This window comes from Neofelis nebulosa, chromosome X (assembly GCF_028018385.1).
Source record: "Neofelis nebulosa isolate mNeoNeb1 chromosome X, mNeoNeb1.pri, whole genome shotgun sequence".
Taxonomy (NCBI): domain Eukaryota; kingdom Metazoa; phylum Chordata; class Mammalia; order Carnivora; family Felidae; genus Neofelis; species Neofelis nebulosa.
The window spans coordinates 54,960,481-54,975,805 of NC_080800.1; the positions used below are offsets into that span (position 1 = coordinate 54,960,481).

The window sequence follows — 15,325 nt, forward strand, 5'->3', positions numbered from 1 at the left end:
TGTTGCAAATATGCTTTCATACTTTTTTTTTCCCATCAGCTTCAAGTGGACTTATCTCTCCTTATTCATTTTTAAATTAAATTTAGAGTCTAGAAAGCACTAGTATTTTATCAGCCTATCATTTTTAGAGATTTGTTAAATACTTTGGGTAGCAAGCCTATCTCTTGAGAGATTAACAAAACGGACAGAAAAATATTTTCATTTACTTAATTTTCTAAAGACTGTAGTTTTCTTTACTAACTGTTCTTTATACAGGAAAGAGAAAATCAATAGGTGGTGCTGTGAGAACCAACTGTACAATGTAGGTCTAGTTGTCATGTAGCTTGAACAAATATTGACCAATATTTATCTGCCAAGATAGAACAACGATAGTAAATGTTTGATTTTAACCTGAAAGATGGCACTAATAAAACATACCTAGTCTGTCTGGCATACAGGAAAAAACACTTCTTTCAATTTATCCTTACTAATATAGCCAGAACTGATTTGTGTCAGGATTTACCCTCATTACTTATTGGTCAATGACAAAACAAATTAACAAAAAAAGTTCCACCTATAGATCTTCCCTTGCTGGAGAAAACAATTATGGAAGAGAAGAAAAACTAAATTATTTTTAATTTTTTTGTTTTAAAATAGCAATGAAAATAATAAGACTTTATTAACTAAGAGAAAGACACCTGTAAGAACAGTATTAAAGACAATTATCTGCCAGGAATTACGTTTCTTTGCTGTTCACAGAAAGTTGAGGAAAAGCTTAATGAAGGCAATTTAAGAAAGCAGATGCTCTGGTCTTTTTGTCCTCATACAATTTCCAGTTATAATTGTGGCCATTTACCACCTGAATCAGTCCAGTAAAAATGTATGGTTTCTTTTTATAACTTAAATTTTGTTACATACCTAATATTTTCACAGTAGTACATTTAACCACATCACAGTCAAAAATGTATAGATTATCTCTTTATCAAATATTCTCATTCAAATGTCACCCATGAACACAAACTTATGGTGTAAAAAATGAAGTGGGTATCCTAGGGCATAAAGTAATGTTAAAATAAATCAGAGGGGTAATGTGGTAATGCTAGTGTTTAAACTGCCCATGTTTATTTTTTTTCTGACAAAGTATTTTTTTTAAATGTTCCCCCTTAAATACTCTCCACAGTTTCATTGGCAACAAATGAGAAGTACTCCAAAAAGTTCTGTTATTTAACATGGTAACTAGAGTAAAAGCCAACTAAAAATAGACATATTTTCAGTTTGTGGTCATTTGGACGAGTATAGAATAAAATTTTTTTTGTATAATTTATAAAGAAATAAACTGCCAGGAAAAGTGACAGTTTATTTAAGAGAAGGGCTTGTCAATTATTTTCATCACTAGCCATTTGCAAATGTGTGAAAAAATAATTTGTATTTTACTAAGCTGGTCTCTGACGTATCTTATATGTACACCAAAGTAATACATTATTGAAAAAATACTAATTTAGACTGGAATTTTCTATAATTAGTCAATATTAAGACAGAGGAGAAAAATCATGTACAAGACAGTGGAAGGATATAGATGGCATACCTTAAGCCCCCCTGCTTTATTCACTTAACTGAAAAGTTTTCCTGCTTAAAATAACTATAATGTGATCTTCCTTAATGTAGGTACAATACAGCTCCTTACAGCTGGGTAGTATATAACAGCAATATAGAAGAGTAGAGAAATAAATCTCACATTTATTTCTGCCGTAATGTCCATATTGAGTAAAGTTTCAGTTTTACTTGTTATCAAAGTAGGAAGTTTAGAACTATTTTGTTAAAAAGAAAAAAAAATATTGCAATAAACACAGGGATGCATACATCTTTTTGAATTAGTGTTTTCATTTTCTTTCAATAAATAACCAATAATGAAATTACCTCCATACTGTTTTCCCAATGGCTGTACTAATTTGCATAAAATGAGGAAAGTCCATCTTCTGATGAAGCAGGAGAGAAAGAAGCCAAGTCTGATTAGTACCATATACCATGTCTTATAAGTGGTCCCTGTATCCCTTCTTGTATGATCCAGAAGAATGTTTTTATTAACTATTTTATAGTTAATAAACTACAAGGAGGGAATTCCACCTTATCCCATTTTTATAATGTAAATGCTTTTTTCAAGCAGATGAAATTATTTGATGGTTGCTTACTTTTTGGTACAACCAGAAAATAGGGGGATATTGAATATGGGAGGGTTTGATTCTCTTAGTTTAAAATTCCATGGAAAGGATAGTTTTTATATCCTATAATACCAAGTATAAGAAATGGCAGTTTGGAGTCCCTCGTGCATTTAATATGTCATAAAAATTTTAAATTACTTCTATTCTCATGTTGTTTTTGGTAGAATTATTTCCTAACAGAAACAACTCCTTGATCTTGGCTCTCCCTGTCAGAATTTTGTGCACTTTGTAAAATATTGATTGTGTGGTAGTCCAGTTTTTCTAGTAACTTTGTTAATGTGCCATGCAAGATTAAAAATTTGAGTATGTAGTGTATATGATATTAAATTGTGAATTAATGGGACTTAACAATGTAACAGTGTATCAACATTTGAAGACACTGGTACTTGATATACTGTTAAGGGACAATTTGCCTCCAGATTTTAAGCTGGAAACTCACTGGGATAACTTTTACAAAAGAATCACAACTACATGATTCTTTATATTTTCAGTATATAAGAATGTGAACAAATTGAAGTGTCTGTAACTGATCTTCAGAACAACAAATAAAAACTCAGTTACAAAAAAAAGAAAAAAAGAAATAATTATGAATAAAGTCCTTTAGATACAATAACTTAAATTCTAGGACTTCAGTTATCATAGGGAAATAAAAAGATTTTACACAGTGATGAAGGATAATGTGACAAGAAAAGGAACTTTGAATACATGAAAAACTATTATTAAAGCATCACAATTCTACTCAATGGCTATTTTCTTTTTTTAATTAATTAATTTATTTTGAGAGAGAGAGAGAACGTGAGTGAGGGAGAGACAGAGAGAGAGAGAGAGAGAGAGAGAGAGAGAGAGAGAATCCCAAGCAGGCTCTGCACTGTCAGTGTGGAGCCTGATGTGGGGCTCAAACCCATGAACCATGAGATCATGGCCTGAGCCAAAATCAAGAGACTTAACTGAAAAGTTAAGCCGACTGAGCCACCCAGGCACTCCTCTATGGCTACTTTCATATTGACTGTACGTTATTGGAGCAAGTGAAAAAACAAAACAAAACAAAACAAAACACATAATAGCAAAAATAAATGTGGTATTACTATGAGGAATATAGGCTATATTCATTTTCTCTTCATTTTCCAGTTCAGAACACCAACAATAAATATCATATACATTAAAGTGGTGAAAAAACTAAGGTAGGAATTCAAATATTCTTCAATACCAGGCCTTTTATCCTCAGTATCTGTTTTCATGTATCATTTTCTTTGTTGCATAACACAAATATTTGCAATAAACTCTCTTCTTTATGAATCAAGTTTTTATTTAGATTCCAATTAGTTAACATATAAGGTGACATCACTTACATATAACAGCGCTCATCACAAGTGCCCTCCTTAATACCCATCAATCCTCAGTTTTTTCTTTATATTTAAGAGTCTCTTATGGTTTGCTTCCCTCTCTTTTTTCCCTTCCCTTATGTTAATCTGTTTTCTTTCTTAAATTCCATGTGAGTGAAATCATATGGTATTTGTCTTTCTCTGACTGACTTATTACACTTAGCATTATACACTCTAGCTCCATCCAAAGGCAAAATCTCATTCTTTTTGATAGCTGAGTAATATTCTATTGTGTGTGTGGTGGGGAGTATACCAACTCTTATTTATCCAATTGTTAGTCGATGGACATTTGAGCTCTTTCCATAATTTGGCTATTGTTGATAATGTTGCTATAAACATCAGGGTGCACATACCCCTTCAAAACAGTATTTTATGTATCCATTGACTAAATACCTAGTAGTGTAGAGCAATTGCTGGCTCATAGGGTAGTTTTATTTTTAACTCTTTGAAAAACTTCCATACTGTTTTCCTGAGTGGCTGCACCAGTTTGCATTTCAAACAACAGTCCAAGAGGGTTCCCCTTTCTCCACATCTTCACCAACACCTGTTTTTGGCGTTTTTGATGGCCTCCTGTCTCACATTTAGGTTTTTCTTCCATTGTGAATTTATTTTTGTGTATAGTGTAATAAAGTGGTCCAGTTTCAGTCTTCTGCATGTTGCTTCCCAGTTTTCCCAACATTTGTTGAAGAGACTGTCTTTTTCCCAGTGGATATTTTTTCCTGCTTTGTCGAAGATTAGTTGACCATACATTTGTGGGTCCCTATCTGGGTTTTCTATTCTGTTCTATTGATCTATGTGTCAGTTTTGGGGCCAGTAAATTAAAAAAAAAAAGAATGAATTGACAGACTTACTTCACTGACATGATCAGCCACATACACTTTCTTCCCAGACAGCAATGACTTTTTCTCCTTCAAATTAGCTTCAATGCATTGCTTGCACATCTCATCCCTTAAATGACAAATGGAGGGTTGGGGAATCAATAAATCAATAAATTTCATCTCCAAGCAGGATGGGAAAATGACAATCTGACTTTCAAAGGACACACAACCCTGAGACTACTACCAGTAGTCTCAGTAGACTACCAGTCTTTCAGTAGTAGTAGACTTTCAGTAGTAGTAGAACTAAAAGTACTACTTTCAGTAGTAGTAGACTACCAGTCTTTCAGAAATCGTCCCAAAGGTAATAAATTTCACAGATTGGCAGGTTTTCAATAAAGAAACTACAAACCATATGGCATTTTCCACTCATAGATATTTCAGTTCCAGACAGTAAAATCTATTGTTTTCATAATATCTTTTTAAGTCTTTTTTTTTAGAGAGAAAGAAAGCATGCTTGGGGGTGGGAAAGAGAGAGGAGAGGGAGAGAATTCCAAGCAGGCTCTGCACTGTCAGTACAGAGTCTGATATGAGGTTCAAACTAACAAACTGTGAGATCATGACCTCAACCAAAGTTGGACTCAACCGACTGAGCCACACAGGTACCCCATTCATGAGATCTTAGTACATAATTTATTGGTTATAATTCAATCACAGTGGCCCTCTTCCAAGTAATGTGCCAGAGTTTGTAACCTGAAGAAACCCAGAAAAGAATAGAAGAAAGAAGGCATAAGACTATTTTAGTCTAGATAAGATTTTAGGAATCCTAAATAGGAAAGAAAACTCTCACTTCAAAGGATGCCGTTTTGCTCATGTGGTGTCAGGTAGACGATAAATCAGAACAGAGTGAGGTGTGAGGTACTACAACAATGTAGGTGGCTAACCCAAATGACCTCTAGGGTCTGCCTGTCTATGAGAATCTACACACAGATAATTTAGGCTTTGAAATGACTATATTCTTCCCAGTGAAAAACATTCAACCTGAATTTAATCAATACATAAGAGCCTCAGACTTGAAGGGAGGGAGACACATCAGTTGCCAGTGAGGGAAAAAACGTTGCATATTTTGACTTTAGCCTGTGGCACAGATATTGACTTCATTTTATGGTTCCATTCATTAAGAAATCAGGTTCTCTGAAAACCATTTATGATATTACTGTCAACTATTAATGTTTAATCTGATTTCAAGAGGCCCAGGTGCCACTAGATTCTTATGGCCCACTAACACAGGAAGAGTGTTCTCTATAGTATTCTCAATCAAGCAGAATTTCAACTGAGCTTTCGTGGCTAACACAGACATTAGTGTTAAAGCTGTCTAAAATAATCATCAATTGACAGAGCTCCTATGATCAGCTAAGTTCTAAGGAGCTTCAGTGCCAAGAAGAACAAAGATTATTTCATTGTCTAGATTAGTTCCCTTTGGTACAGGTCCAAGGGTACATTATCTGCAGTAAAGTTTGGGATAAGACTAAGAAAGTTCATAGGGCTCCTTTTTGAGTGTTTCTCAGGAAGTCATTTATGTGAAAAGATATATCAAGGCCCACACCTGATCTTTTCCTCCTTGGGGTTGGGCAATAAAAGATCAGTAGTAGGTAATAGTAAAAATATAAAATGATAAAACATATAAACAGATGATTGTAAGCATTGCTGATGATGGTGAAACTTAGGCAGACACCCCTCCTCCACATGCCACTCAGGGATTTTATGGGTAGAGATTTGCTGATGATAGTGCCTTCATGGCTCCAATTTAGTTGTATTTATGCTGAAGCAAACACAACCTCCTGGTTTCGGGAAATGAAGACATCTTTTTTTTCCCTCCTACAGTTCCTTGCCAAGCAGGAGGTTTCACCCTACTTAAAAAGTGTACTTTGGGGCGCCTGGGTGGCGCAGTCGGTTAAGCGTCCGACTTCAGCCAGGTCACGATCTCGCGGTCCGTGAGTTCGAGCCCCGCGTCGGGCTCTGGGCTGATGGCTCGGAGCCTGGAGCCTGTTTCCGATTCTGTGTCTCCCTCTTTCTCTGCCCCTCCCCCGTTCATGCTATGTCTCTCTCTGTCCCAAAAATAAATAAAAAACGTTGAAAAAAAAATTTATAAAAAAAAAAGTGTACTTTTAGATGTAAGATGGAGGGTGAATGTATGGATGTCTGGGTCTCATTCTCAGAAGACTACAGAGGGAGAAAAAGAGTGTATCTCTGGTATATGAGAAACAATGATAATATTCGGTGTAGAGATACAAGGAAAATGCTTCCTTAATCACATCTCACTCCCATCATTATAATATTACTCTTCGAACTACAAGGTGATTTTCTAACCCCAGAAAAATACATATCTGAAAAATCAACATAGAGACTACCTCAGAAACATAAACCATACATCAGAGCTAAGTCCTAGTATAAGATGTGGAACACAGTTTAGTTTTTCCATAAAAAAAAATTCTGATAGGGGCGCCTGGATGTCTCAGTTGGTTGAGCATCCGACTTCAGCTCAGGTCCTGATCTTGCGGTTCATGAGTTCAAACCCCACTTCGGGCTCTGTGCTGACAGCTCGGAGTCTGGAGCCTGCTTTGGATTCTGTGTCTCCCTCTCTCTGCCCCTCCCCTGCTTGTGCTCTCTCTCTCTCTCTCTCTCTCTCAAATATAAATAAACATTTTTTTAAATTTAATGAAAAATGTTGTCTGGTAAATATTTTGACGTGAATGTAGATTCAATATTAAACTGTAAAACCATAAATATAGCATAAAACTATGCTACCTGTTAGCTAGATTTGGGAGTTATTAGCTAAAGACTTGAATTTCCAAGTCCCTATCACTATTCCAAACAATGCTCCTGGGCTTCTCAGAAAGAAAGGGAATGACTGCACAGAGGTACTCCTCAAAGACTTTTTAAGCTATTGTTGACATATTTCTTCCTTTTCTCAGGTCTATACAAAGAAATTTCAGGACTATGAAAACATTTTTTAAAAAGCACATCCTCCTGAAAAACAAGTGGATCTATTAAAATGATCATATGGTTCTTATCCTTTCTTTTATTAATATGGTGCATAACATTTATTGATTTGCAAATATTGAACTATACTTGCAACCCAGGAATAAATCCTGCTTGATTGCGATGAATGTATAGTTTTGGCTTCGAGAATAGAACCCAGTGATTTATCTCTTACATATGACACCCAACCCTGTTTGTTCTCTGTATTTGAGTTCCTCAAATATAGGTTTGCCTCCCATTATGTTTTTATTTTATTTTTCCTTGTCTTCCCCTATGTTCATCTGTTGAGTCTCTGAAATGCCACATATGAGTGAAATCATATGATCTCTGTCTTTCTCTGACTGACTTATTTCACTTAGTTTAATACCCTCCAGTTCCATCCACGTTGTTGCAAAATGGCAAGGTTTCATTCTTTTTCATCGCTGAGTAGTATTCCAGTGTGTGTGTGTGTGTGTGTGTGTGTGTGTATACACACACCACATGTTCTTTATTTATCAGCCGATGGACATTTGGGCTCTTTCCATAATTTGGCTATTGTTGATAGCACTGTTATAAACATTGGAGTGCATGTGCCCCTTCAAATCAGCAGTTTTTTTTTTTTTTAATCATTTGGATAAATTCCTAGTGGTGAAATTGCTGGTTCATAGGGTAGTTCAATTTTTTTTTATTATTTAATGTATTGTTGGATTTGGTTTTCTAGTATTTTATTGAGAATTTTTGTATGCGTGTACATCAGAGATATTGTCCTGTAGTTCTGTTTTTTAGTGGAGTCTTACATGGTTGTGCTATCAGGGTAGTGCTGGCTTCATAGCATGAGTTTAGAAATTCTATTTCTTCTTCTATTTTTTGGAATAGTTTGAAAAGAATAGATATTATCTTTTCTTTAAATGTTTGTTAGAACTCACGTATGAAAACATTTGGCCCTGGACTTTTGTTTGTTGGGAGTTTTTTGATTTCTGATTCAATTTCTTTACTGGTTATTGGTATGTTCAAGTATTCTATTTTTTCCTGTTTCAGTTCTGGTAGTTTGCATGTTTATAGAAATTTATTCTTTTTTTCCAGATTGTCCAATTTTTGGCATCTAATTTTTTATAATTGTATTTATGTGGCATTGGTTGCTATTTCTCCTTTCTCATCTGTGATTTTATTTATTTGAGTCCTTTATCCTTCTTTTTGATAAGTCTGGCTAGAGGTTAATCACTTTTATTAATTTTTTCAAAGAGCCAGCTTTTTATTTCATTGACTTTTTTTTTTAACTTTCTGTATCATTTATTTCTGCTTTAATCATTATTATTTCCTTCCTTCTTCTGGATTTAGGCTTCATTTCTTATTATTTTTCTATCTCCTTCAGATGTAAGGTTATTTTGTTTATTTGAGATTTTTCATGAATGTTGTGGTATGCCTATATATACTACCCTCTTAGGACCACTTTTGCTACATCCCAAAAGTTTTGGACCATTGTGTTTTCATTTTTATTTTTTTCCATATTTTTTTTATTTCTTTTTATATCATGTTTGACCCATTCATTGTTTAGTAGCATGTTGTTTAACCTCCATGTTATTTGTGGTCATTCCAGATATTTTCTTTTGGTAGACTTCTAGTTTCATAGTTTTGTGGTTGAAAAAGTTTCATGGTACGACTTTAATCTTTTTGTATTTGTTGAGGCCTGATTTGAGACCTTATGTGTTATCTATTCTGGAGAATGTTCCATGTGCACTTGAAAAGAATGTGTATTCTGCAATTTTATGATGGGATTTTCTGAATATTCTTGGTTGCAGGTTTTTTTTTTCTTTCAATGCTTTGAATCTATCATGCCACTCCCTTCTGGTCTGAAGTTTCCTTTGAAAAATCAGCTGTTAGCTCTATATGGTTTTCCTTGTATGCAACTTATTCAACTGTCTTCTTTTCTCTTGATGCTTTCAAAATTCTCTGTTTGTGACTACTTTATGTCATTTTAATTATCAGGTGTCTTGATGTGGATCCCTTTGTGTTTATTTTGTGAGGGGTTTTCTATAATTCCTGCATCTGGATGATTGCCCCCCCTTAGATCAGGGAAGTTTCCAGCTATCATCCTCAAATAATTTTCTGCCCCATTTTCTCTTTCTTCATTATGGATTCCCATACAATCCATCCAATTACAAGTCCAGTAATTATCTTTTTTATCATTACTTTGAATTCTTTATCAGGCAAATTGTTCATCTCTGTTTTATTTAGGTCTTTTCCTGTGATTTTGTCTTGTTCTTTCATTTGGGACATATTCCCCTGTCTTCTTATTTAGTCTAAATACTTGTGTGTGTGTTTCTATGTATCAGAAAAGTAAGATATGTCTCTTTAGCTTTAAAATAGTGGCCTTATGGGGGCGCCTGGGTGGCTCAGTCGGTTAAGCATCCGACTTCAGCTCAGGTCACGATCTTGCGGTCTGCGAGATCGAGCCCCGCGTCGGGCTCTGGGCTGATGGCTCAGAGCCTGGAGCCTGCTTCCGATTCTGTGTCTCCCTCTCTCTCTGCCCCTCCCCCGTTCATGCTGTGTCTCTGTCTCAAAAATAAATAAACGTTAAAAAAAATTTAAAAAAAAGAGAAAAAAAGAAAAAGAAAAAAAAATAAAATAGTGGCCTTATGAAGAAGAGGTCCTGTAGTGCTCTGTAGTGTAATGTCTTCTGTTCACCAGAACCTGGCTTTTCAGGGGTGTCTCTTATGTGTGTTGAATGTATCCTATTACTGTGGTTGAGTTACAGTTTCCTTTAATCCAGTCAGCTGCAACAGTCCTCTTTGCCTGTTGTGGAAGGGTTTTGTTTCTGTGCTGTTAGGTGGCTAGTCTAGGGCTACCTTGGGCTTGTAATTGGATCAGACCAGATGCTCACTGTCAGCTCATTTTCCAGAGAAATGGCACCTAACTGCAGGCCACACTTCTTACATTTTTTTCTGAGAGGCTTTTGTTGGTGGTCAGGGCTTACAATCAGAGTAGATATACATTTCCCGTCTATCTTTTGGGGTTGTAGTGATCTCAAACTCCAGGGATACCTCTTTGTGTTGCCTCCTGTGAGTTTTTTTGTTGGTGGTCAGGGCCTGTAGTCAAATAAGATGTCTGACCTCAGCCCACTGCTGGAGCTGCACTCAAACTGGCATGTGTGATTCTTCCCCTTTCCACAGGACAAGTGTTGCTTAGGAGTGATGCTGACCACTGTTGGGGCTGCTTGCAGAATGAGATGTATCAGCTGATGCTTTTGAGTGACTTGCTGAGTGGAGCAGGTTGGATGGGGAAAGTCTGCAGGAGAAAGTAGGGGCCAGTGCACACAGTGTTAACCAGGTCGGTGGTGAGTGTGTGTGGTGGCTTTCACAGTTGTTCAGGTACCTAGGTTGGGGAGTGGGGAAAAAAATGGTATCTAACAGCTCTTTTCTTCTTGGAGTAGTCACCCAAAGATCCATGACCCTCCAGCACATGTTCTGAGATTAATAAATATATTCTCCTTCCTGTATACCCTAGGTGCTTTTCAAACTGCTGTTTCCATGCTTATCATTATGGGGTCGTTTGTTTGCTGTTTAAGGGCAGGTACTCAGTTTTCTATTGCCCTCTAGGTCTCCCAGAGCTGAGTCTGCTGATTTTGAAAACAATTTTAAAGTGTTAAGCCACAGTGATTTAAAAACTCATAAAATTGAGCCTCTTGGGTTTTCAAAGCCTAATATTATGGGGGCTTGTCTTCCCAATGATGGTCCCACATGTCTGCGGGGCCTGATGTGAGGTTTGTTTCTTTCACTTTTCTGAGATGCTTGGGTACATCCAGTTATTGCTTAGTCGTGCAGGTTAGTTTGGTTTCCTACTAGGACTATGCCCTTCTTACCATTTTTGATATGACCTCCTCTATGGAATTAAACTGTAGAGTGTCTGTTCTGCCAGTCTTCTGTTTATTTTTTGTGATAGTTACACTGATGTGGTATTTTCTAGCTGTATCCATGTGATGACGTCAGCTTAAGATCTTCTTACTTTTCCATATTCCCAGGCTCCCTCCATATTGAGTTAGTTTTCTGTATGGTGTTAGAAAGTGGTCCAGTTTCATTCCTCTGAATGTAGTTTTCCAATTTTCTGAGCACCATTTATTGAAGAAATTATCTTTTCCCCATTGTATATCCATGCCTCCTTCATTGTGGATTGTTAAAATAATAATAATAATAATAATAATAATAATAATAGATTAAGTATTACCAAATAATAAACATGGGTTTATTTCTGGAGTTTCCTTCTGTTCCACTGATCCATGATCTATGTGTCTATTTTTGCATCAATACCATGCTATTTTGATTACTACAGCTTTGTAGTATACCTTAAAATCTGGAATTATGATACTTCCAACTTTATTATTATTTCTCATGATTATTTTGGCTATTCGAGGTCTTTTGTGGTTCCATACAAATTTTAGTATTAATTGCTCTGGTTATGTGAGAAATGCTGTTGGTACTTTGATATGGATTGCATTGAACCTGTAGACTTCTTTGCCTTATATGGACATGTTACAATATTATTCCTTCCAACCCATAAGGATATAATATATTTCTATTTGTTTTTGTCCTCTTCAATTTTTTTTGCAATGTTTTATAGTTTTCAGGTACAGATATCTCACCTCCTTGGCTAAGTTTATTCCTAGGCATTTTATTATTTTTGTGCAATTTGAAATGCAGTTGTTTCCTTAATTTTTCTTTTTGCTGCTTTGTTTTTAGTTTATATAAACACTACCATTTTCTGGGTATTAATTTTGAATTTTTTTAAAAGTTAACCCATTTAGAGAGACACATCAGGGGAGGGTCAGAGAGATAGAAAGAGAGATAATCCCAAGCAGGTTCCATGTTTTCAACACAGGATTTGATGTGGGGCTCAAACCCATGAGCCATAAGATCATAACCTGAGCCAATATCAAGAGTTGGATGCTCAACCAGCTGAGCCACCCATGCACACCTAGGTATTAATTTTGTATCTGGTATGTGTCTTAAATTCATTTATTAATTCGAGTAGTTTTTAGGTGGAGTTTTTAAGGTTTTGTGTGTACAGTATCAGGTCATCTGCCAACAGTAAAAATTTTACTTCTTCCTTACCAGTGAATACATCTTTTTAAAATTTTTTAAAAATGTTTTTATTTATTTTTGAGACAGAGAGAGACAGAGTATGAGCAGGGGAGGGGCAGAAAGAGAGGGAGACACAGAATTCGAAGCAGTCTCCACGTTCTGAGCTGTCAGCACAGAGTCCAACGCAGGGCTTGAACTCACAAACCATGAGATCATGACCTGAGCTGAAGTCAGATGCCTAACCGACTGAGCCACCCAGGTGCCCCACCAATGAATACATCTTATTTCTTTTTTTTATCTGATTGTTTTGCACGGATTCCCATTTCTATGTTTAGCAAAATGGCAAGAGTAGACATCCTTGTCTTGTTACTCATCTTAGAGGAAAAGTTCTCAGTTTTGCACTACTGAGTATATCAGGTGTGGGTTTTTCATATATGGTCATTATTATGTTGAAGTACATTCTATATAAACACAATTTGTTAAAAAATAAATACATTTTGTTAAGAGTTTTATTATGAATGGATGTTAAATTTTTTCAAATGCTTTTTTCTGCATCTATTGAGATAATCATATAATTTTTTTACTCTTTGTTTCGTTGGTGAGGTGTATCACATTAATTGATTTGCAAATATTGAATTATTCTTTTATTTATTTATTTTTTGAAAGGGAGAGGAAGAAGCAGGGGGCAGAGAGAGAGGAAGAGACAGAATCATGCTCAGGGTGAAGCCTAATGATGGGCTCAATCTCATGAACTGTAAGATCATGGCCTGAGCCAAAATCAAGAGTCCAATGCTTAACTGACTGAGCCACCGGGGGCCCCTGAATTATTCTTGTATTCCTGTCAATACCACTTGATTTTGGTAAATTATTCTTTTAACATATTGTTGAATGTGGTTTGCTAATCATTTGTGGAGGATTTTTTTTTTTTTGATATATGTTCATCAGGGATATTAGCTTGTAGTATTCTTTTTTTATGATGCCTTTGTCTGGTTTTGGTATCAGGTTAATGTTGGCCTTATAAAATGTGTTTGGAAACTTTTCTTTTTTTTAATTTTTGTTATAATTTGAATAATATTAATTATGTTTTAAATGTTTGGTAGAGGGGCGCCTGGGTGGCTCAGTCAGTTAAGCGTCCGACTTCAGCTCAGGTCACGATCTCACGGTATGTGAGTTCGAGCCCCGCATCAGGCTCTGGGCTGATTGCTCAGAGCCTGGAGCCTGTTTGAGATTCTGTGTCTCCCTCTCTCTCTGACCCTCCCCCGTTCATGCTCTGTCTCTCTCTGTCTCAAAAATAAATAAACGTTTAAAAAAAAATAAAAAAATAAATGTTTGGTAGAATTTACTTGTTAATTCATCTGATTCTGAACTTTTATTATTTGATTACCAATTCAGTTTCATTAGTAGTAATTGGTATGTTCATATTTTCTATTTCTTCCTGATACAGTTTTGTAATATTTTATGTTTCAAGTAATTTATCCACTTATTCTATTTTGTCCAATTGGTCGACATATAATTTTTTTGTAGTAATCTCTTATATTGTTTTGTATTTCTGTTGTGTGAGCTATTATTTCTCCCCTTTCATTTCTGGTTTTTAAAATTGATTTCTACTTTTTTGTTACTGAGTTTAGCCAAAAGTTTTTAAATGTTTTCAAGCTTTTTGTTTCATTAAAAATTTCACTTTTTTAGTCTGTATCACTTATTACTTCTCTGATATTTGTTATTGTTTTTCTTCTACTTATCTTGGGCTTTGCTCTTCTTTTTTTAGCTCTTTAGGTATAAGGTTAGATTGTTTATTTAAACTTTGTCTTGAGCCTTAAGGTAGGCTTTTTATGCATCCCCCCAAATCAGAATGTTGTGTTTTTATTTTCATTTGTCACTATGTATTTTAACTTTTTTCTTTGATTTATACATTGACCTATTGGTTGTTTAGTAGCACATTGTTTATCCTACATATGCATTTTACAGTTTTGTGTGTGTGTGTGTGTGTGTGTGTGTGATTTCTAGTTTCATACTGTTGTGGTCAGAAAAGATTATGCTATAATTTCAATCTTCTTAAATTTATTGATAATTGTTTTGTGATTTAAAATGTGATCTATTCTGAAGAATGTTTTATGTGTACTTGAAACAAATGTGTTTTCTGTTGTGTTGGATGGTGTGTTCTATATATATCTGTTATGCCCCTCTGGTCTAAAGTGTCATTCAAAGACTGTTTCTTTACTGACTTTTTGTCTTAATGATGGATCCATTCATGTAAGTTTGATGTCAAAGTCCCCTACTATTGTATTGCCATCAATTTATCTCTTTATGTTCATTAATATTTGCTTTTTGTATATAGGTGTTTCAATGTTAACTGTATAGATATCCTCTTTTTGGATTCATCCCTTTATAATTTTATAATTCCCGTCTTTGTTTTCTGCTACAGTATTTTTTATTTATTTATTTTTTAATTTTTTAAATTCACATTCAAGTTAGTTACCATATAGTGCAACAATGATTTCAGGGGTATATTCCTTAACTCTCCTTACCCATTTAGCCCATCCACCCACCCACAACCCCTCCATTAACTCTTTGTTCTCCATATTTGAGTCTCTTATGTTTTGTCCCCCTCCCTGTTTTTATATTAAATTTGCTTCCATTTCCTTATGTTCATCTGTTTTGTATCTTAAAGTCTTCCTATGAGTGAAGTCATATGATATTTGTCTTTCTCTGACTAATTTCACTTAGCATAATACCCTCTAGTTCCATCCACATAGTTGCAAAAAGTAAGATTTCATTCTTACAGTATTTTGTTTACAGTCTATTTGGTCTGAATAAGTATTGCTACCCTGAAATTT

At 35.2% G+C, this 15,325-nt stretch overlaps 1 long non-coding RNA gene across 5 annotated transcripts in view; it reads left to right on the top strand.

Moving 5' to 3' along the window:
- Nucleotides 1–15,325, top strand: part of LOC131502905 (uncharacterized) — an 83,757-nt gene that overhangs the window by 63,454 nt on the left and 4,978 nt on the right. Inside the window, exon 7 of one of the 5 annotated variants that reach the window (XR_009257245.1) lies at nt 13,158–13,351. This is a non-coding gene — a long non-coding RNA (uncharacterized LOC131502905). Of the gene's footprint in view, nt 1–13,157; nt 13,581–15,325 lie in introns of those variants that run through there. The other 4 variants (XR_009257243.1, XR_009257248.1, XR_009257246.1 and 1 more) reach the window with 4 other exon arrangements.